This window comes from Kogia breviceps, chromosome 8 (genome assembly GCF_026419965.1).
Source record: "Kogia breviceps isolate mKogBre1 chromosome 8, mKogBre1 haplotype 1, whole genome shotgun sequence".
Lineage (NCBI taxonomy): Eukaryota > Metazoa > Chordata > Mammalia > Artiodactyla > Physeteridae > Kogia > Kogia breviceps.
In genome coordinates, this window is record NC_081317.1 from 111,437,504 (window position 1) to 111,457,940 (window position 20,437).

Genomic DNA, 20,437 nt, shown 5'->3' on the forward strand with positions numbered 1-20,437 from the left:
CATGAAGATGACGTAGGTGACAGCACTGAACATGCTGCCTTCCACACAGTGAATTATATTCAAGGGAAAACCTAACTTAATTGTTGCTTAAGCAACAATTCACTTGCAAGAATCCATGTGTGAAGATAGCCAGCCGGTTCTGGAAAAGAACAGTGATGGAGGCCTGAAGGTCTGGGGTGGGAAACGTACGATAAACCCCGGGTGATGCCAGCCCAGGAAGAGCCGCATCAACTAAACAGGCCATTCGAAGCACATCCTACAAGGGAGGAAACAGTACATCTTGGTGGATGGATGGTGCCTCCCCAACTGGCTGTGCATTTTGGAAAAAACCCCCAAAGACTCAATCTTTACCCTCAAGTCCTTACTGCACAAAAAGTGCTACATGGAACAAAGATCTTGAATAAAAACAGAAGTTGTATGAAGAAAATAAGGGCACTTTTAGAAGTGTAACACTGGCGTGAGGAACGCCTAAGACTGACATAAAACAGAATCTTAAAGGGGAAAATGATTACATGAAAATAAAGCCTCTCTTCTAGAAAAAACAAAATACAAAGTGACAAATGGACCAAAAACAGTCCTTACAAATACTTAGGGCTCTGCTTCCCTAATACGCAAAGGATTCAAAAAGTCAGAATAGAAAAAGCATAATAGAAAAATGGCCAGAGGACATACACAGTAAATGTACAGAAAAAACTACAGAAGGCCAACAGATACTTAAAGACGCTCGGCAAAGAGGTATGTATCTTCCAGACTGGCAAAGGTGGCAGGGTTGGAGAGTTTCCAGCTGCGGTTAGATGTGCAGGCAAACAGGTGCTGACGCTGATGAACACCCAGAGGTAGGTCTGGCCCAACCTCTATCGATGCTCCTAATTGCATGCCCTTTGCCTCAGCAGTCTGACACTTAGAAATGTATCCCACAAGCCTCCAGACGAAAGATACCGGTATATGCGTGTTCACTAAACATTCTTGGTGTTCACAAAAGCCCGGAAAGAAAGCATCTAATACCATTAACTAACAGCTGTGGTAAATGCTTAAATAATAGAATACAAAAGCGGCCATTAAGAAATGAACTAGTTGAAGTGAATCACGCTGCACTGATGAAAAAGACCGAAACAGACAGTAAGTGAAGGAGAGCAAAGCAGCAGGTGAGCCACGGCACGTGTGAGCCCATCAAGCCACGTACATGTTTATCCCCGTCACTCGTGCAAAACGCTGAGAAAAACATACACAAGTCCCAAGAAACTGCTGATTTTCACTATATAGCCACCTTTTTAAAAAAATGAGCATGTCACATATATACATATATATATTTTAAATGAGCAAGTTATATTTGTGGGGTTTTTTAAGGAAGAATAATAAATAGCTGGTGTTACCAAAGACCCAGAGCCTCCCAACTGAAGGAACACGTTCTGATGAGCCCCACGTGCTCTGTTTCCAATCAGATGCCTTCTCCCCACTGACTTTCTGCTCAGAAGGCTTAACCTCCCCATTTTCAGTGACTCATGGGAAAGCTGATGCTCACATGACCCCGTGTCAGGGAGCCTCCCAACTGTTGGGAAACGTCTTGCCGTGTCCGCGTGTGGCAGGAGGGGCGACAGCTCTCTGGGGCCTCTTTTAAAAGTCTTCTGGGCAGAGACGCAAAGCAGAGGGTTCCTTTATACCGACACCCTGACTCACCCCTGGCATCTTAACACCGCCCCAAGATGGAAGGTGGGCTCCCCGCACGTGGGCGTCCGGACCCACCAGGCAGGTGGAGGCCTGGCTGATGGGCCCGTCAGAATCGCACCTGGAAGGGTCGCCACCCTAGGCTCTCACCACTACCTGTCCAGGTGTCAGGAACACGGCAGGGTCCTCAGGAAACCAGAGGCCATCCACGCAGAACACTCCCTGTGTGTCAAACGGGAGCGTGCCCAAGGCCCCCTGCGGGCTCAGCCGGCCACTCGTGGAGCGCGGGGCACTTCCACGCAACCGGACTGCACAGACCGCTCGGGCTTCGGGAGTTCCCCGGCGGCCCGCTGGTTAGCCCTCGGCGCTTTCACTGCCGAGGGCCTGGGTTCGATCCCTGGCCACCCCTGCCCCAGGAACTGGTATCCCGCAAGCTGCATGGCACAGCCAAGAAAAAGAGGAAAGGATTCTCTGGTTTCGCAGGGGCGGGGAACGTGGGCAGCTCCCAGCTGGTTCTCAGTTGCCGTGCTGACAACTGCCCCACGTCCGGCCCTCCTTTCCTGCTCCATGGCTCCTGTCAACTGTTCTCCCTGCTCATCCCTGGCCTCAGTGAGAACTGGGCCCGTGAGCCTGGGGTCAGGGTGCAGTATGAACCACCACGCCAGTCTGGTCACAGGGCCTTTCCTGCAGCCGCAGCCCACCCGCCGGGGACGCGGCATCACAGGAGAGCATCCGGGCTGGAGTTCAAGTGGTCAACGGCTGCGGGAGCCGCGGGAGAGGATGAGTGGGGCTTGGAGTCAGGAGACCTGGATTCCACTGACTCCCCAACTGTGTACCCGCCTTCACTGAGCCTCAGTCTCACCACCTGTAAAATGGGGCTAGTGACCACTCGAGTCCCCGGGTGCTGCCGGTCAGAAGGCAGCAAAGGCCCCACCCTTCTCCTCCTCCCTCTCTCCTCTCCTTTCCCCACTTGCAGTCTGTGCCAGACAAGTCCACTTCACTCAAACCCGCCCAAAATACCTCCACATCCAAACAGCCCCAGTTAAAACTGAGATTTTAACTCCAATCAATCTCCCAATGGACCTCTCCTTCTGAGGGTCCGGGGGCTGCTGAGATCCCAGAGACTACGGAATCAAATTTCTCCTCCCATGGGGACAGACAGATGCCCCTGCATTCCAGTGGACACCACCTCTTCCTTTCTGTCCACATCCACATGCATCCCGAAACAGGACAAACTAAGCACAAACGGTTTAAAGCATGAGCTGTGCTGTTACCAAGCCAGTCACGGTCCCACTCGTGGCCTCAGCATGAAACACTACCAGCTTTCACTTCCCCTCTTTTGAACAAACATTTCCCTTTTCTCCATTCTGTGGGGGTTTTTTCCCCCTTAAAAAACAGAGAGAAAGGACAGAAAGTCCTCCTTGTGAGGGAAGAGGGCCCCAAACAGGATTAGGACACCTGCAAGTCACCAGATCCCCATCAGGGTGTGCAGGGGAGGAAGGGCAGCTGTGGGCAGACATGATGTGCAGCGCTCAGTCAGCGGACTTCCTGGGAAGGCCCTGGGCTCCACTACACCCTGCGGCGCTTTTCCAAGCTACTCTCCGGCTTTAAAAAATGGGCTCTCGTTTCTTTCCGCTCCAAACCCCTAGAGCACTCGGCTGTTTGTATGAAAGCACATTCCCCTCGAGCTCTGCAGAATGCTGTCCTGGGCAAAGTGGGGCCTGCGTCCCGGTGACTCTGTGAGCCTCCCCCCTAAGAGCAGAGCTGCTCCCCACACCACCCTGAAGCCAGTCCTGCGGCCACCACGGGCCCCGGGGCTCTGGAAGGAGGGGAACGAACACAGGCGTCCTGACATCCCTGGGCCACACAGCCAAGCTTGATTTTTAAAACAGCTTTCTTATGTGGTTAAGAGCCCTCTGTAGGCTGGATTCTAAATCTGATCTAAGGAGACAGGATGTATGTACCTGACAATTCCAAATCAGCCAGCTGCAATCTCCTGGCTAATCCAGAAGATGGACGCATGTCCAGACACGGTCTTCCATCAGCCCTTTGCTCTTATGGCCCTGCCGCTGCTTAAATACTGCTGACCCCTTTCACTGCTGGCTCAAAAGAACTGAGTGCCTATATTTTGCCAATAGCCACAAATTGAGGTTGTTTCTTACATGTCAGCGGAGGGGCTCTAGGCGGGGGGAGGGTGGAAGGGCTGGAGGGCTGTGACGGCTCAGCGGGCCTTGCTACAGGTCGTGTTTCTGTCTCTTCCACAGAGACTACTCTTGCCCCTCGCCGGCACCGCGGCGCTCGCTCCCGAAGCGTGGGCCGTTTCAGCGCGCCCACACAGAAGCAGGCAGGCCTGTGCCTCCCCTCCATGTCAGCCGCCCGCCGACACCTCCGTGTTGCAGCAGCACAAGCGCCTTGACCTCAAATGTGCTCTGATCGACCCGAAGGACAGCCGGGGCCTCTCCTTGAGTCTGAAGCACAGCCTTGATGGGCTCTTTCTGTTTTACGTCTTGGTTCCTAATGGAGACATGGGAAGCTGCTTTCTGGCTTATTTTTTTGCGGTACGCGGGCCTCTCACTGTTGCGGCCTCTCCCTTTGCGGATCACAGGCTCCAGACGCGCAGGCTCAGCGGCCATGGCTCACGGGCCCAGCCGCTCCGCAGCATGTGGGATCCTCCCGGACCCCTGCATCGGCAGGCAGACTCTCAACCACTGTGCCACCGGGGAAGCCCATGGCTTATAATCTTTAAATCAAAACAAAAACGGCTGCCAGTCTTCATCCTCACAGCTTTAAGGAGACAGATGGCCAGGCACCAGTTGGCTGTCCAGCCCCTAGAGCCCGGCCCCCCGCAGCTGAATGCGCCCCAGCAAAGGCATCCAGCGCGTCACCGCAGGCCCCAGGAGCTGTGAGAAGGCCCCACCTGCCTCCGCCACCTGAATGAACCCTTTAGGACCCTCACAGGGACTCCCCTGCTCCCCATCTACCAGCCGTCTGTCTGAAATAAGCGACTAATTCCCACCAGGCTCAGCAGGGAGGCCTCCTCCAGCTGCTCTCCCTCGGTGCCTGGAAACCGCGTGGCTACGCTGCCCACAAATGGAACACTGCTTAAGATCAGTCACAGCAGCTCATACCCTGCACACAGAAGAAAATTACTCCCCTAGGCCTAAAACAATGCCCCCCCCACCCCCGCAAAAAGGCCCTCAGCAGTCAAAACATTTTTTATTTTTGAGAAACATGACCATTTGGGCAAAGTTCTGGAAAGTTCTGGAGGCTTTTGCTTGCTGGATTGCTCCCCGACTCTGACCCTGACTTAGTGAGATGCTGAAGGGGTACTTCATCCCCGTGTCTCAGCTTCTAAAATGGGCATGCTGCCTGGATTCTGAAGGACCTTGGGGCTACTGCATAAAAGCTTTCAGAAATCCTTGGAGATTCAAATGAGATTAGTGTTCCATGCCTCTCCAGCCTGCGGGAACACAGCAGGTCCCTAATTCAATCCCAGGCTAGAGTACCTCTCCCTGCTGGCTGGGCACTGGTCAGGGGGATTGGCGGACACGAGAGCAAGCAACAGAAAGGCCTTGCCTCTCCGGCTTGGTCCAGGTTTCCTCCCCCGGGGCCCTGGGAAGATACACTCCCCTGGCCAGGCTGCTGGGAGATGGAAGGAGACGTCTTCCCGCAGCCTGGCTCGGAGCAGACAGCCCTACTGCCGCCAGAAAACAATCCCTCACGCGCCAGCACCAGCACCAGCGCCAGCAGCGCGAACACACAGCTCCCTGTGCACGGGCCGGTTAACTCCTGCCACCCTAGGGTAGTTCTTCCTCTTCTCGGCTGTATCCCAGCGTGGAAGAAAAATCAAGATCCCCTACTCAGACGACGGTTTACCCTGCTCTCCGGACCACCTGAACAAAGCAGCCCCGGAATACCCGCGGGGTTAAGTGGATGGAGAAGGGGGGGCCGACGGCTCCCAGCTGATGTGTGACAAGGCCTATACCCTGGAGCGGCTGAAGCCCTGGGGTGGCAAAGCCCAGAGGTCGTGTGGCTGGTTTGTTCCAGTGAGCACATCCTGCCCCCGTCCAGGTCAGCAGGTCAGGGGGTCACGGAGAAGCTCAGCCCTGCTGGGTCTCTCGGCAGAGTAGCTCGTTTCACACAGCTCTATACTGGGTCAGTTCACTCTCTAGATGGTATCTGTCCCATCCTCCTTGCCGCATCTGTGCTGGTAACTCTAGGTTATCTTGATGACCAGACTAAGTGAGTGATTTGCCTGGTAGAGACAGGTAATACAGTCAAGACCGCAGGCGCCATCCTTCCCAGCACGCAGCATTCATACGACCGTAGTAATGGAAAAGGGCCTCTGGTCTTGATTAAGGCTTTTGTTTCCCAGGTGAGGGGAACTGAAGCTTAAGAAAAGACCCAAGGCAAGCTCTGGGTGGCGTACCTGGGTAGGGACAGAACTGCCAAGAGATCAAATTGTAGAGATTCCTCCACAATTATCTGGGTGACATCTGTCATGTCACAAACTTGCAGGTGCCTCAGTTTCCTCACCTGTGAAGTGGAAGAGTCAGACTTCCAGTACCCAAAACCCACACGCACCCTCACCGTTAAAAAACCAGAAAATATTACCTAATTGCAGACAAGTGCAGATACCTAGGTTAGGATCAAAAGAAACCTTCTGAAGCTCTAGCTGTGGACAAACACATTAAAACCCACAAACTATTACTGATCAAGAACAAAAAGCGAAAAACCTCATCAATGATTTCCTGGAGCAAAGAATTAAATTTGACTTCCCAGTCTTGCAAATTAAAACAAGAACAGCACTTCACATGCACCAGACCAGCAGAAATTGAAGTCCGATAATACGTGGTGTTGGTAAATATGAGAGACAAGAACCCTCGAGGCCACCTGGGAACGTACGTTGGTAAAACCTCATTGGACAGCACATCAGTATCTAGAAAAAAGGAAGGTGCACACACCTTAGGACCCAGCAACTGACTGACTTCTCCTGCTTCTGCCCTAGAGAAACTCTTGCAAGTGTCTGAGAGACACAAGGATACTGCAGCGCTGTGAGAACAGTGAAAAAGCAAAACTAACTGTCCCTCAGGAAATAAATACACCCGTGCATTTAAGATGAGTGAACTGGATCTGCTATGTATTAACGTAAATCAATCTCACACACAAGTGAAAAAAGGACTCATGCAGTATAATTAAAGTATGTTAATTTCAATAACATTATTCACAAATCGATACAAAGTATTATAAGAACAAAGAGAAAAAAAACCCCAACCAGGCAGGAGAATCATGAAGAGAAGAGCAGATAGGAGTTACCACACCTGAGATAAGAAGCTGTGGGTGCTAGATCCCCCTCCTACCCAAACTGGATTGGGATGTGAACACACCAGGCATGGAGGGGCTCGGGAGTCATCTCCCAGGCACCCTTGCTTAGGCAGCTCTGGAGTGTGCGCTGAGCGTGAACCAAGAAAGATGAAGATACGGGACGAGGGCTGGAATGCTGACAGCCTCCCCAAACCCAGTGAGTCCAACACACACCTGCGTGTGCTTCAACTAGATTCATCAACTTACCGTCAATCCTGACCACCTCTACACGTGAGGCTAACCATATCCAAGTGCCTGACTGCAATCCTCCTTGACCTACAAAAACTACCATTTCATAGAGTTCAGCCTCACGTATTTCCAACGCTTTCCTTATGCTAAACTGCCCCAAACAGGCAGCAGACGCTGTGGGTCCTCACCCTGAAACGTTTCAGTTCTTCTCTCCCGAGCACGGGGATATTCAATACAACCCCAACTCATCACCACATTTAAGAAAACCACCCAACAGACATCCCAAGACTCACCTGAAAGCACTCTTCCTTCACTTCCCAATCCAGCTGCCAATGGTAACACAAGGTATCTCAGCCCTAAAATGTATGCCACTTCCTCCTCCAACTGCTAGGGCCGGCAGCTGGGGAAAGAGCGAGCCCATCTACAAGGAGGGCCGCAGCTCAAGCTGCTGAATCGGCAGCACACAAGCAGGCGCTTCCCGGAGCTAAAGGGCTTCCACACTCACTGCCTGGCCAGTTCAGAAACAGGCTGTCCTGACCCAGCAGCAGGGAGCTCAAGTGGAGCCAGGGCTGTGTCTGGCCCAAGTTGCCTTCCCCTGGGCCTGGGAAGCCCCCAGATAAGGGATCTGCACCCTTCCACCTGGCTGCACCCCAGCTCTGGGACAAAAAAGCCCCCAAAGGTTTGAGCGAATCCATTCTCCAGGGTGCCTTCAACTCGTTGGGAAAGCCACACAGGCTGGGGGCGGCCCAGCCCCTTTCTCTATGAAGCTCAAAGGCGCTAAGTCACCATAACCAGTGCCAACAGGAAACAATCCTCCAAGAAGTTAAGGATGTTATGAAAATTAAGGAAAGCAGCCTTTACCAAAGCAGACGCCCTGCTAAGGCTCTTCCTCGTTATCACCCTGCATCGATAGATTCAACTAGATGAACGCACCTCAGCTGCATTCGCCTCTAGTGAGGCACCTGAGAGTCAGTTTTTCCAAAGGTAACCAAAGGTTTTAGGCCTCCCTTCGAACCCCTCCTCCCCGCAATGGGTACGAGTCTCTCCTGGGTCAGGGAGAGGGAATGTAGAGCCTGAGCTACTGTCCTTCTCCCCGTGCCAGCCTACTGGCTTCCTCAGTGCCTGGGGAAGGGGTTAACCGAGGCCCACGAAGAAGACAAATCCAATTCACATCTACCTGGACAGCCGGCGGACCCCCAAACTCGGTCACCCCACAACGCTCCCTCTCCGAGGCCTCCAGGGTCATCAGCTGAGGGACAGGCGATGCCCCCGGGGCTCTGCCCTGCCTTCGCCTCTCCCGAAGCACCCCGGGCCCAGGCCGGCTCCCTTCCTCAGCAATCCAGGGGTGGGCCCGGCATCTCCCTCCCCCGACACTCCCGGGACGGGGGGGTTGGCACCCTGGATCCTACAACCTCCTGTCCCCCCCTCTGCTTAGTTTCTCCTCCCATCTGTGGGTTTAACTCTTCCTGTGTGTCCCACCGCCCCCTCCACCCAGTTCCAGGTTCCTGTTTTCCAATTTCTGTCTTCTGGGGGTCCCCGGACTTGGGTGTGATTGTGTGCAAGAAACTGACCAGGCAAACCCTTTAAAAAAAAAAAAAACACCTAAAACTGATGCAGGTAAATACTATTATCCCAGCAATTTGCCGCGGAAACTGAGGCCCAGAAGCTCAAAAGGGGCTGGGGAGCCGGGCTGCCGCCGAAATCAGCGGGACCCAGGCCAAGCTCTTCCTCGCAGGCTCCTCCCTCGGATCCCACCGCCCGGCCCTCCCCGGCCCTGAAGACAGCGGACCGTGGGGTCTGGAAGACCTGGCCTGGGGTCAGAACACGGCCCGGGGACGGGGGGTTGGGGGGGGGGGTGGACAACACGAGCCTCCCAGCCGGAGTGGGAATGGGGGAGGAGTCCCGGCTACCCGCGCGGGGGTTGATTTTTGCTTTTCTCATCACAACGACGTCCGGGAGGGCGCCGTGCCGCCCCGGCTCGCCCGGCTGCGACTGCCCGAGGGTCCCCCTTTCCGCCGGCCCGCGACGCCAGTCTCCCCATCCCCCCGACCCGCTCGCACGCACTCACTCACTCACTGCGCGCCGCCGCCGCAGTGGGCCAGGGCCTGGGCCTGCAGCGTGAGACCGTCCTAGCCGGCACTACAGCTGGTGCCGGTGGCTGAGCAGCCGCTGTAGCTCCACAGGGTCGCCGCCGCACTAAGTACACGCCCGGCCCCGCCCCGCGCTCGACTGACGCATCACGTGCCCGCCGGCGCCCCCCGCACGACTCACCACGTGACCGCAGGGAGCCCCGCCCCTCCCCAACCTTACGCCCGCCGGGCTCCCGGACGTACACAGCAAGCACGCTGTTGTACTTGCAGTTTACTTGGGGGTGGGGGTCCTTATGGAGGCTGATGGAGGGGCTCAAGTCCCACTTGGCTCCGTGATTCCCTGGATTTTTTTTAAAAAATAAATTTATTTACTTATTTATTTATTTTTGGGCTTTGTTGGGTCTTCGTTGCTGCGCGCGGGCTTTCTCTGGTTGCTGCGAGCGGAGGCTACTCTTCACTGCAGTGTGAGGGCTTCTCATTGCGGGGGCTTCTCATGTTGTGGAGCACGGGTTCTAGGCGCGTGGGCTTCATTATTTGTGGCTCACGAGCTCTAGAGCACAGGCTCAGTAGTTGTGGTTCACGGGCTTAGTTGCTCCTTGGCATGTGGGATCTAACTGGACCCGGCTAGAACCTGTGTCCGCTACATTGGCAGGCTGATTCTTAACCACTGCGCCACCAGGGAAGTCTCCTGGATGTTTCTAATACGCATGACAATCTTGCGAGGTTGGTATGATCCCAGTTTTATTCAACGGGCTCAGAAAAGTCTGGTATTTTATCCTGGTGCTCCTGTAGTAAGAAAACTGTAGGTCTGACCAACTCCAGGAGGCCCTGGCTGTCTGCTGTGTCCTGCAGATGCCTGGCCATGAGCTATGACACAGTCCCTGTGCATGCCAGGGCCCTTCAGAGAGCTCTCCGGATGCATGTGCTCGCACCTGTTTGGTCCCAGTTAGGGGTAAGAGTGGAAGGAAAAAAGACTCAGTCCACACATGGTTGCTGCATCCTCAAGTGTGTGGAATATCCAAGGAACTTACAACAGCAATGGGAATCGAGAGACTCCAGCCTTGGACTCCAGACTGCAAGTCAGTGTTTTGCCAAGTCACCTTCATATGACATCAGTCACTCTTGAATCCCATAATAGTGCTCATAAGAGGCACAAGTAGGAGGACACACCCATGATCATGATAAATCTCGCTTCCTCTCTCTTCTTTACACCATGACAAGAGGAGAGCCAAGTGCTTTCCATGCATTCTCTCAATTTTACAGAATTTTGGATGGGTGCTATTACAGAGATAGAAATCCCTTTTGAAATAGAGCAAAAGAAAAATAAACAGGTACTACTAGAGTAGAATTGAACCATTCCTGGGAGATCCAGGAGTGCTTCACGGAGGAAGCAACATGCCACAGGATCTATGTTACTTCCCTCTTTGCTCTCACTGGTTCTTAAGCTCCAAGAGGACCAGGATTTAGCCTGTGTTGTTCCCTCTGCATCCCCAGCACATAGTAGTGTGCTTGGCACCTAGTAGAGAACGAACACTTGTTCATTGAGTGAATTCATAAATGAATGAAATGGACTTTGAAGGTTTAGTAGAATTTTGGCTTAACTTGCCAGGTTTGGGATCAGGGAATAGCTCTCAGAATGTACAGAAGGGCCTTGGCCTGTATGTGCAGAAGATGTTTGCCTGCTGAGCTTCTGGAAAAGAGGCCTAGGTATACAACCAAAAGGGATAAAAACATATCCTCACAAAAACTTGGATTCAGATGTTCATTGCAGCACTGTTCACAATAAACAAAGGGTAGAACAGCCCAGTGCCCATCCACTGATGAAATGACATACAATACACCATATGCCCATATAATGGAATGGTACTCATTTATAAAAAGGAATGAAATATCAGTACATACTATGGCATGGATAAGCCTTGAAAACATTTATGCTAAGTGAAAGAAGCCAGTCACAAAGACCACATATTATATGATCCCATTTATATGAAATGTCCAGAAAAGGCAAACCTATAGAGATCAAAAGTAGATTAGTGATTGTCTCAGGCTGGGGAGGCAGACAGGGAGATGGGAGATTTGGGAGGTGATAGCTAAAAGGTATGGGATTTCTTGAGTAATAAAAGTGCTCTAAAATTGATTGTGGTGATGGATATATATGTACCCTATGAGCATAGTAAAAAAAAAATTGAATTGTACACTTCTTAAAAAATTAATTTATTTATTTATGGCTGTGTTGGGTCTTTGTTTCTGTGCGTGGGCTTTCTCTAGTTGCGGCGAGCCGGGGCCACTCTTCATCGCGGTGCGCGAGCCTCTCACTGTCGCGGCCTCTCTTGTTGCAGAGCACAGGCTCCAGACGCGCAGGCTCAGTAGTTGTGGCTCACGGGCCTAGTTGCTCCGCAGCATGTGGGATCTTCCCAGACCAGAGCTCGAACCCATGTCCCGTGCATTGGCAGGCAGACTCTCAACCACTGCACCACCAGGGAAGCCCTGAATTGTACACTTTTAAATGAGTAAATATTTTGGTATGTCAGTTATATCTCAATAAAACTATTACAAAAAAATTTTTTAACAGGGTTGATTAAGGAAGTACTGGAAAAGGCTAAAGTAGAAACAATCCTCCCCCACCCCCTGCCTTTTTCTGGCTGTCCTTTCAAAAGTCCCTTTTCTGAAGAAATGCCTGATCTGTTTTTCCCTCTTTTGTAAACACTTGTAAATTCACTTTCCTCTGACCTCTTTCTGCCAGTTTCTAGATCCAGGGGAGTTAGGCTGGTGGTGGAGAGATTTTTAATGATGGTCTGTCGATATTTACTGGGCTCTTTAGTAGCTGACAGTGGAGTCTGATGGTTTGGGCATCAGCTAGTTCTTTCTCCCAGGTGTTGATCCAACAGAGTGACACCTGATAAGAGCGAATCCTCCTCTACCTTCTTTTTTTTTTTTTTAATTAATTTATTTATTTGGTTGTGTGGGATCTTAGTTGCAGCAGGCGGGCTCCTTAGTTGTGGCTTGCCAGCTCCTTAGTTGCAGCATGCATGTGGGATCTAGTTCCCTGACCAGAGATGGAACCCAGGCCCCTTGCACTGGGAGCACAGAGTCTTAGCCACTGGACAACCAGGGAAGTCCCACAGAGAAGACCTTTTGAAGGTCTCCTTGGGCCCCTCATTCTTACTTTAGGCCTTTTATGAGCCTGAGAGTGTGATCTCCTGAGACCTCTAGCAGGTGGAAGGAAGGAAGTATATGAAGGAGGATTTCTTTCCCCCATTATGCCCTGCCCCCAGTTCACTCAAGCCTACAGGGCCAGAAGCACTGGATTCTACCATGAACCAGAATCTTCTGAGCTTCCTGGAGGGCTCTGACCAATGGGAAGAGTTGACAGTAGTCTCCTGCACAGAGATCTTGTTCCCTGAGAGCTGGGTTCACCTCTTGGTGGATGTTGAGCCAACAGACACAACCAAGTCAAAGATCAGGAGAAGGATGTACTATTAGTTGCAGCAAGGAAGGAGAACAGCGGGGACCTTTCCCAAAGCAGTGTCTCCCCAAACAGCAAAACTGGGGAAGGTTTAAGCTAAGGGTACCTACATATTAATGAAGGGGCTTGAGCAAAGGACTATTATTAGCACAGAACCGGGGCTAAGGTCGACAGAGTCCAAGTCTTAGCTGACGGAAGTTGGAAGGGTCAACGTCATCATTCTGTCCTCCACCTGGGTGGGGACCTTGTTCCCGCAGAACTCAAAGATATATTGGGGGGACTTCCCTGGTCGGGGAACTAAGATCCCACATACCATTCAGACCAAAGAAATAAATTTTTCAAAAGGATAAATTATTATGTATACCCCTTGAGGAGAAACTAGGACTCTGCTTTATCACTGCACTATTGTTTGACTGCCTTTTCTCTGTTCCTGCACTCCTCTGTTCCCTTAAAATCATTAATTACTGAGACCTACTCAAGAGCAAGCATTGTGGCCAGGCTTAGATCACAGAAGGGCTTAGGCCAAAATGGGTTCTCTTGTATCAAGAAAGCCATTCCAGGGGGCTTCCCTGGTGGCACAGTGGTTGAGAGTCCGCCTGCCGATGCAGGGGACACGGGTTCGTGCCCCGGTCCGGGAAGATCCCACGTGCCGCGGAGCGGCTGGGCCCGTGAGCCGTGGCCACTGCGCCTGCGCGTCCGGAGCCTGTGCTCCGCGACGGGAGAAGCCACAGCAGTGAGAGGCCCGCGTGCCGCAAAAAAAAAAAAAAAAAAGTTACCTGTGAGGGCTTCCCTGGTGGCGCAGTGGTTGAGAGTCCGCCTGCCGATGCAGGGGACACGGGTTCGTGCCCCGGTCGGGGAAGATCCCACGTGCCGCAGAGCGGCTGGGCCCGTGAGCCATGGCCGCTGGGCCTGCGCGTCCGGAGCCTGTGCTCCACAACAGGGAGAGGCCCGCATACCGCAAAAAAAAAAAAAAAAAAAAAAAAAAAAAAAAAAAAAAAAAAAAAAGAAAGCCATTCCTGGTTCCCTTTCTCCAGGACCCCCTAACCCTATCTGCTTACAAACTCCCTTCTCAACACTCTTCTTTTTTCCCACTGGTCCTAGCCAGGGTGGAAAAAAAAAAAAAAAAAAAAACGGAGCCAGAAAAACCTGGGTTTGATTTCTAGTTCCAGAGTTTCTTCACTTTTCCCAGCCTCTAAACAGGTTGTTATTAGGGGATAATTCACGTTAGATTCTGTGTAGTGCACCAACCACAGTGCCCATGAAACTGAGCAGGACACTATGGGGCCTTCCTGGGGACAGACTCCCCCCATGTTCCCCACCTTTTGTTTGTAAAAAACCTTTAACTTCCTAGGTCTTCCCCAAGTTCCAAAGAGCAGGTTTAATCAGAGAAATTTAAAAATGCAGAAACAAAGGAAAACAGTGAAAAACAAGACAAAATAATAATAGTTTAGCCATAAAACAAAGTCAAGGACCTTTAGTTCCTCCTCAAGGACTATAGATAATATCCTGAACCATATCCTTGAGTTGTTTTGCAGAGACAAAAACCCCCCATCAGGTGGAAGAAGTTGACTACACCCGGACCCCAGACCGGCTGGAGCCAGAAAACTGATAACTGACATCACCTCATTACCAACTAATTAGAAGGATGTCCATGAGTTGACCACGCACCCCAGACCCTCCCTCTCACTTTGTCTTTAAAAACCCTTCCGTAAAACCAACTGGGGATTCCAGCTCTTTTGAGCGTGAGCTGTCCGTTCCCCTTGCTTGGCCCTGCAATAAATGCTGTACTTTCCTTCACCACAACCCGGTGTGAATATATTGGCTTTGCTGCACATCTGGGTGAGCGGAACCAAGTTTGGTTTGGTAACACCCACAGATACATTCTTCGAGTTTACAAAGCTCCTCCCACTTTCTAGTGGCCAGAGCAGGATATATAGAAAGTTCTGGTCTTAAAATATGGACAATACCAAATGTTGGCAAGGATTTGAAGCAATGGGGGTTCTTTTCTTTTTTTAATTAAAAGTAGAGCGAGAAAGGAAGCAAGCTCTCTGGCATCTCTTCTGATAAGGGCACTCTCAGGGCCTCCTCTAAACCTAGCTAATTCCCAAAGACTCCATCTCCAAATACCATCTCACTGGGGGTTAGGGCTTCAACACGTGAAATCTGGGGGGACACGATGATTCAGTCTGCGGCAGGGAGTTAATACGTGTAAGGCACCGAGCGCCCAGCACAGGAAACACACTCCAGATCAAGAGTGCTGACAACACGTGAGTATGTTTGTATATATATGAGTATATAGCTCCTTACAAATTGCAAAGCAGTCTCACCCTCATCATCTTTCCCACTTGGAGCCCCTTAGCCGCCCTCTGAGGTAGGCTTCTTCCAGATGAGAAAACCCAGGAGAGGCTGGGCCATTTGCCAAAGTCACGTGCACTTAAGCAGCTAAGTCTCCTGACTCAGCCCATGCATTTCCTGTCTCTTCTTCTCAGGTCACGGGCACCATCCTTAGCAAAATGTGTCCCCTTGGACCCACTCCAAGGCTGCCTAGGAGCTCACAAAGGGGTCTGAGTTACAGAGAATTGATGAGTCTGCTTTGTGTCCCATACTTGTGGGTCTCCTGGAATGTGTCAGACTGTTTCTGTCCTAGGTACTAAGTTTCCCCTAGAGACAGATCTGTTGACTTAGCTCTCTGTGAAAAAGCAGCTCCAGGCCGTCAGCAGTGAATACAGAACATACAATCAGCAAAGTCATCAGGAAGAGTGACAACAGGGAAGTACCCCAATTCAGCGTTCTCCATCATTTGGGGCTCAAATGGGAGAAAAGTCTTATTACCGTACACCAGCAGGAATCATTTCTGAGTATGAGATTCTTTCTGCTAAGGGAAGGAAAAGAGTAAACTGTTCCCATTTAAATGCATAGTCATGGCTCTGGCTCATTTCAGAGACCAGTGAGGTCACCACGGATGGATGGTCTAATTTCTCTATCGATTTCAGAAGGCTTGTTTGCTGTAGATGGCCTGTAAGTACTTTTCAAAAATCAACTAATCTTCAGAGAAGGTCTTTTATTTCTCATGAATTCTTTTGTTGCTTGAGGATGTCTTTAGATTTTAGAAATCCATGGTGAGGAGACTTCCCTGGTGGTCCAGTGGTTAAGACTCCACGCTTCCACTGCAGGGGGCCTGGGTTCGATCCCTGGTCAGGGAGCTAAGATCCCCCCTGTTGCACAGCACAGCCAAAAAAATTCAAAAAAAAAGAAAGGAAAGAAAAGAAAAGAAATCCATGGTGAGATATGAAATGCTTTGTTTCCTCCAAATGTTGACCTGCGTGAGCTCCTCATCCTCATCTGTTTATGTTGGGTTCTGTGGAGGTGAGAAAACCTCCTCTAATTGGCATTGGTCTGTGACTGGATGAAGAAAGTGTCTTCTGATTGTTAATCATCTAATTTGCATGTGTGTGAAGGGAAGTAGTGGATTAGTCATCAGGGAGTAGGTGGGGGAAGTTGGTGAATTTGCAACAAGAGCTGAGAAGGGCTTGAGCATTCATTGGGGGCAGGGTACAGCCTGAATCCAGCTCAGTTTTCTGCCTTCCGTTCAGCCAGGAACGGCCTTCAGTCCTGGAGCAGCAGCTTCACACATGCTCATGGCTGGGGTAACAGGCTCGTGAACCCATAAAAGGATGGTGCCTCCTGGGCTTCCCTGGTGGTGCAGTGGTTAAGAATCCACCTGCCAGTGCAGCAGACAAGGGTTTGAGCCCCGGTCCGGGAAGATCCCACATGCCGCGGAGCAACTAAGCCTGTGAGCCACAACTACTGAGCCTGCGCTCTAGAGCCCGCTAGCCACAGCTACTGAGCCCACGTGCCACAACTACTGAAGCCCACGCGCCTAGAGCCCGTGCTCTACCATAAGAGAAGCCACCGCAATGAGAACGCCGCGCACCACAACAAAGAGTAGCCCCCGCTCGCCGCAACTAGAGAAAGCCTGTGCACAGCAACAAAGACCCAAAGCAGCCAAAAATAAAGTTAAAAAAAAAAAAGAACGGTGCCTCCTGCCAGCAGAGGGAATGTGACCTGTAGGAGGCCGGCTTCTAGCTGTCAGCGATCTACTGGTAGCGCTGGGCCAGAGGTCCATCAGGAAGCCGAGGGCAGGAGGACAGGCTGAGCTCAAGCCTGCAGCCAGCCGTTGCCATGAACGAGCACATAAGCTCAAGCCCAGGGGCAGGAGGGGAACCAGGGTCTGTGTGTCTGAAACAAGCCTGAGTTAATCAAGGCAAAAATATCTGTGCTCTGTTAGCAAAAATATCCTTCCTCCCTTTTACACTTTGCTATTTTCTTGCACTTTAGGTTTTCACCTGGGATCTCCCCTCCCTTTAGATTCAGGTAAAATGGACGGAAAACTTCCATTTTGATGGTCTTTGGATGTTAAAGGTGTCCCTAGATGTTGCAAATCTCCAGGTGAAGGAGGATACTGGGGGAGGAGGGCGTGCTTGCTTTCTGAAGACGTAAAATTCCACCCTTGTTCAACGTCCTTATTATTTTATTTAGGTATTTATGTATTTATTTTGGCCACACCGTGAGGCATGGGGGATCTTAGTGCCCTGACCGGGGATCAAACCTTCACCCCCTGCAGTGGAAGCACAAGGTCTTAACCACTGGACCGCCAGGGAAGATCCACCACCCCTGTTCCATTTCTGAAGCTCACGCTGAACCTGGTGAGTTTAGTAAACCCTCCTGGAGATGTAGGAATAGACCGCATTCCTAAACAGGATGTGCAGCTGGCGGCCATGAGGTAGAGGAGGGCTGTACCTTGCAGAAAGGCATCCAGAACACGAGGCATCTCCCTCCAGAAGATGTTCTTGGCGGACCCCGCCGTGCTGGATTTCATGTCGCTCCGACCTCTCCTCTCTCCTTCCCTGCCTCACGTACAGCTGCCTCCCCCCTTCTCTGATGTCGGGGTCCCTGCTGACATCCATCCACCCCACAAGGTCTCATCTGTCCCAACCTGGCCTAGCTCAAGATCCTCCCTGTATCGGTTGGAGTTCTGGGTTCAGCTGTGCTCTCTCTCTTTAATTTCATTTCTCCAGGAAAGTTCCTTTGGGAAATCCCAACTTTGCTCAGCTGAACGAAGCGGGTCAGGGCAGGACTGCTGTGGGGTTGTGCGCGCACGGAGACTCCACGTTGTCCTGGCCTCCCGGGTTCCAGGTGCCCCAGGGGAGCCCAGCGTTGGGAGGGGGGTGGAGGTGCAGCTCCTTCGTAGTTGGCACGAGTGAGGCACTCATGCTGCAGAAGCCCTCCCAGGCAAGGGAACATGTTCCAGACACACCTACCAAGGTTGCCCTGAAGATTTCTTCAGGTTTTTAAATTTATTTTTTATTTTTGGCTGTGCCACAGGGTTTGCGGGATCTTAGCTGCCCAACCAGGGATTGAACCTGGGGCCACGGCAGTGAGAGCGCCAAGTCCTAACCGCTGGACCACCAGGGAACTCCTCAGTTTTTTTTCTAATAGACAATTTTTTAGAGCCTGTTGAGGTTCACAACAAAATTGATGGGAAGGTACAGAGATTTCCCATATATTCCCTGCCCCCGGCAAGCATACAGCTTCCCCGGCTACCGCCATCCCCCACCAGATGGTACATTTGCTACAAGTGATGAACCTACATTTGAACATCATTATCACCCAGAGTCCATGGTTTACATTAGGGTTCACTTTTCTCTCTTTTTTTTTGTGGCTGAATTGGGTCTTTGTTGCTGCGCGTGGGCTTTCTCTAGTTGCGGGGAGCAGGGGCTACTCTTCGTTGTGGTGCGCGGGCTTCTCATTGTGGTGGCTTCTCTTGTTGCGGAGCACAGGCTCTAGGCGCGCGGGCTTCAGTAGATGTGGCTTGCGGGCTCAGTAGTTGTGGCACGTGGGCTCAGTAGCTGTGGCTCACGGGCTCCAGAGCGCAGGCTCAGTAGTTGTGGCGCATGGGCTTAGTTGCTCTGCGGCACGTGGGATCTTCCCGGACCAGGGCTCGAACCCGTGTCCCCTGCATTGGCAGGCGGATTCTTAACCACTGCGCCACCAGGGAAGTCCCAGGGTTCACTCTTGGTGTTGTACATTCTGTGGGTTTGGACAAATTTACAATGACGTGTATCCACCATACAGTATCATAGAGTAGTTTCACTGCCCTAAACTCCTCTGTGCTCCATCCCTTGCTTACTTTTGCCCTGAAGTTTTCATCTTAAAAATGCACGTGAAGTTTGACTTTCATTCATAATACATTTATGTTCATATTGATACAAAAATAATGTACTCTTCAGGTTTGCAGTGTTTGTCTATTTACCTCGCCTGTATGTACCTGTCACACTCTACTAGGCTTTGGGAGTTGAGTGACAAGCAGGACTGATGGGGAATTTAGGATCTAGGTGGACAGACAGATGCTCATCAGTCAGCCCAGCCAGTGCAAAACACCATCGCCTGTGGTATTATCTGGGGGCTGCATACCTTCCGGGGGCTGGTAAACCAGGGGGTCAAGTGCTATCTTACTCTTTTCCAAGGACGTTCTGAAGCTGTTCCAACATGTGGCTCACTTAGTATACATTGGCTGAATGACTGAGTAAAGGGATCAATGTGTGAATTATAAAGTCTGACTGTGATTCTCATCTAGGAGTGTGATGGTTCATTTTATGTGTGAATCTGACTGTTGTAAGAGGTGCCCAGACAGCTGGTAACACATTATTCCTGGGTGTGTCTATGGTGGTGCTTCTGGAAGAGATTAGCGTTTGACTCAGTAACTAAGTGAAGATCACCCTCTGTGATCAGTGTGCGTGAGCATTACCCAGTCCCCCGGGGGCAGAATGGAACAGAAGGCAAAGGAAGAGTGAATTTTCTCTCTTCTTGGGCTGGGAAACCACCTTCAGCCCTCAGACATCAGAGCTCCTGGTTCTCAGGCCTTCGGACTCAGACTGAATTACGCCACAGGATTTCCTGGCTCTCTAGCTCGCGGACCGTAGACTGTGAGACTTCCTGGCTTCTGTAACTGCGGAACCAATTCCTGGAATAAATCTCTCTCTCTCTCTCTCTCTCTCTCCATTTATACACCTATTGGTTGTTTCTCAGGAGAACCCTGATAGGCACAGGAGCCTGTGCAGCCACTCTGGGCTACCGATGAAATCCAGCAAATGGAATCCAAAATCACCCCTGCTTTCACGATCTTCAGATATGATGGGGAGGGAGTAGAGGAGGATGAGGAGAAATAACGTGGACATGAGCTCACCTGGATGACAGCCGACTGGAGCCCGAGTTCCCGGATGAAGCACCGTGTATCCGAACCCATGGCCCACGATGCCTGTCCTTCCAGGACCCACGTGGCTGACATCGCCACTTGGTACAGGTGCCAGCAAAGGCGATGGAGGTGTCACCTGACAGGCATCAGGATCACGCCGGTGTTTCCAGGACTGGGGATATCAAATGCTAAGGTCATAATGTGATGCCGGCTGCTCCCCCAAACCCCTGGCTTCCAGCTGGAGCGTGGGACAAGGTGCGGGGCTAAAGGACACAGGGGGCTACGAGCCAGGGAGACGGTTCAGCGGCAACGAGCTATCTGCAGGCCGCCTTTGATCCATTCCCAGCTGGGTTCCCATTTTAATTAGGTGGATGATGAGGCCGCCATCCCTGGGGTCTCCTGGCTCCT

At 51.5% G+C, this 20,437-nt stretch overlaps 1 protein-coding gene across 8 annotated transcripts in view; it reads right to left on the bottom strand.

Moving 5' to 3' along the window:
- The window catches only part of CTSB (cathepsin B), a 67,105-nt gene that overhangs the window by 9,709 nt on the left and 36,959 nt on the right, over positions 1-20,437 (bottom strand). The window contains exon 1 of one of the 8 annotated variants that reach the window (XM_059071047.2): positions 9,295-9,494. The exons of 4 other annotated variants lie outside the window; for them this stretch is intronic. The gene's annotated coding sequence lies outside the window, so the exon portion shown is untranslated. Of the gene's footprint in view, positions 1-9,282; positions 9,495-20,437 lie in introns of those variants that run through there. 3 more of the 8 variants (XM_067040019.1, XM_059071048.2, XM_067040020.1) reach the window with 3 other exon arrangements.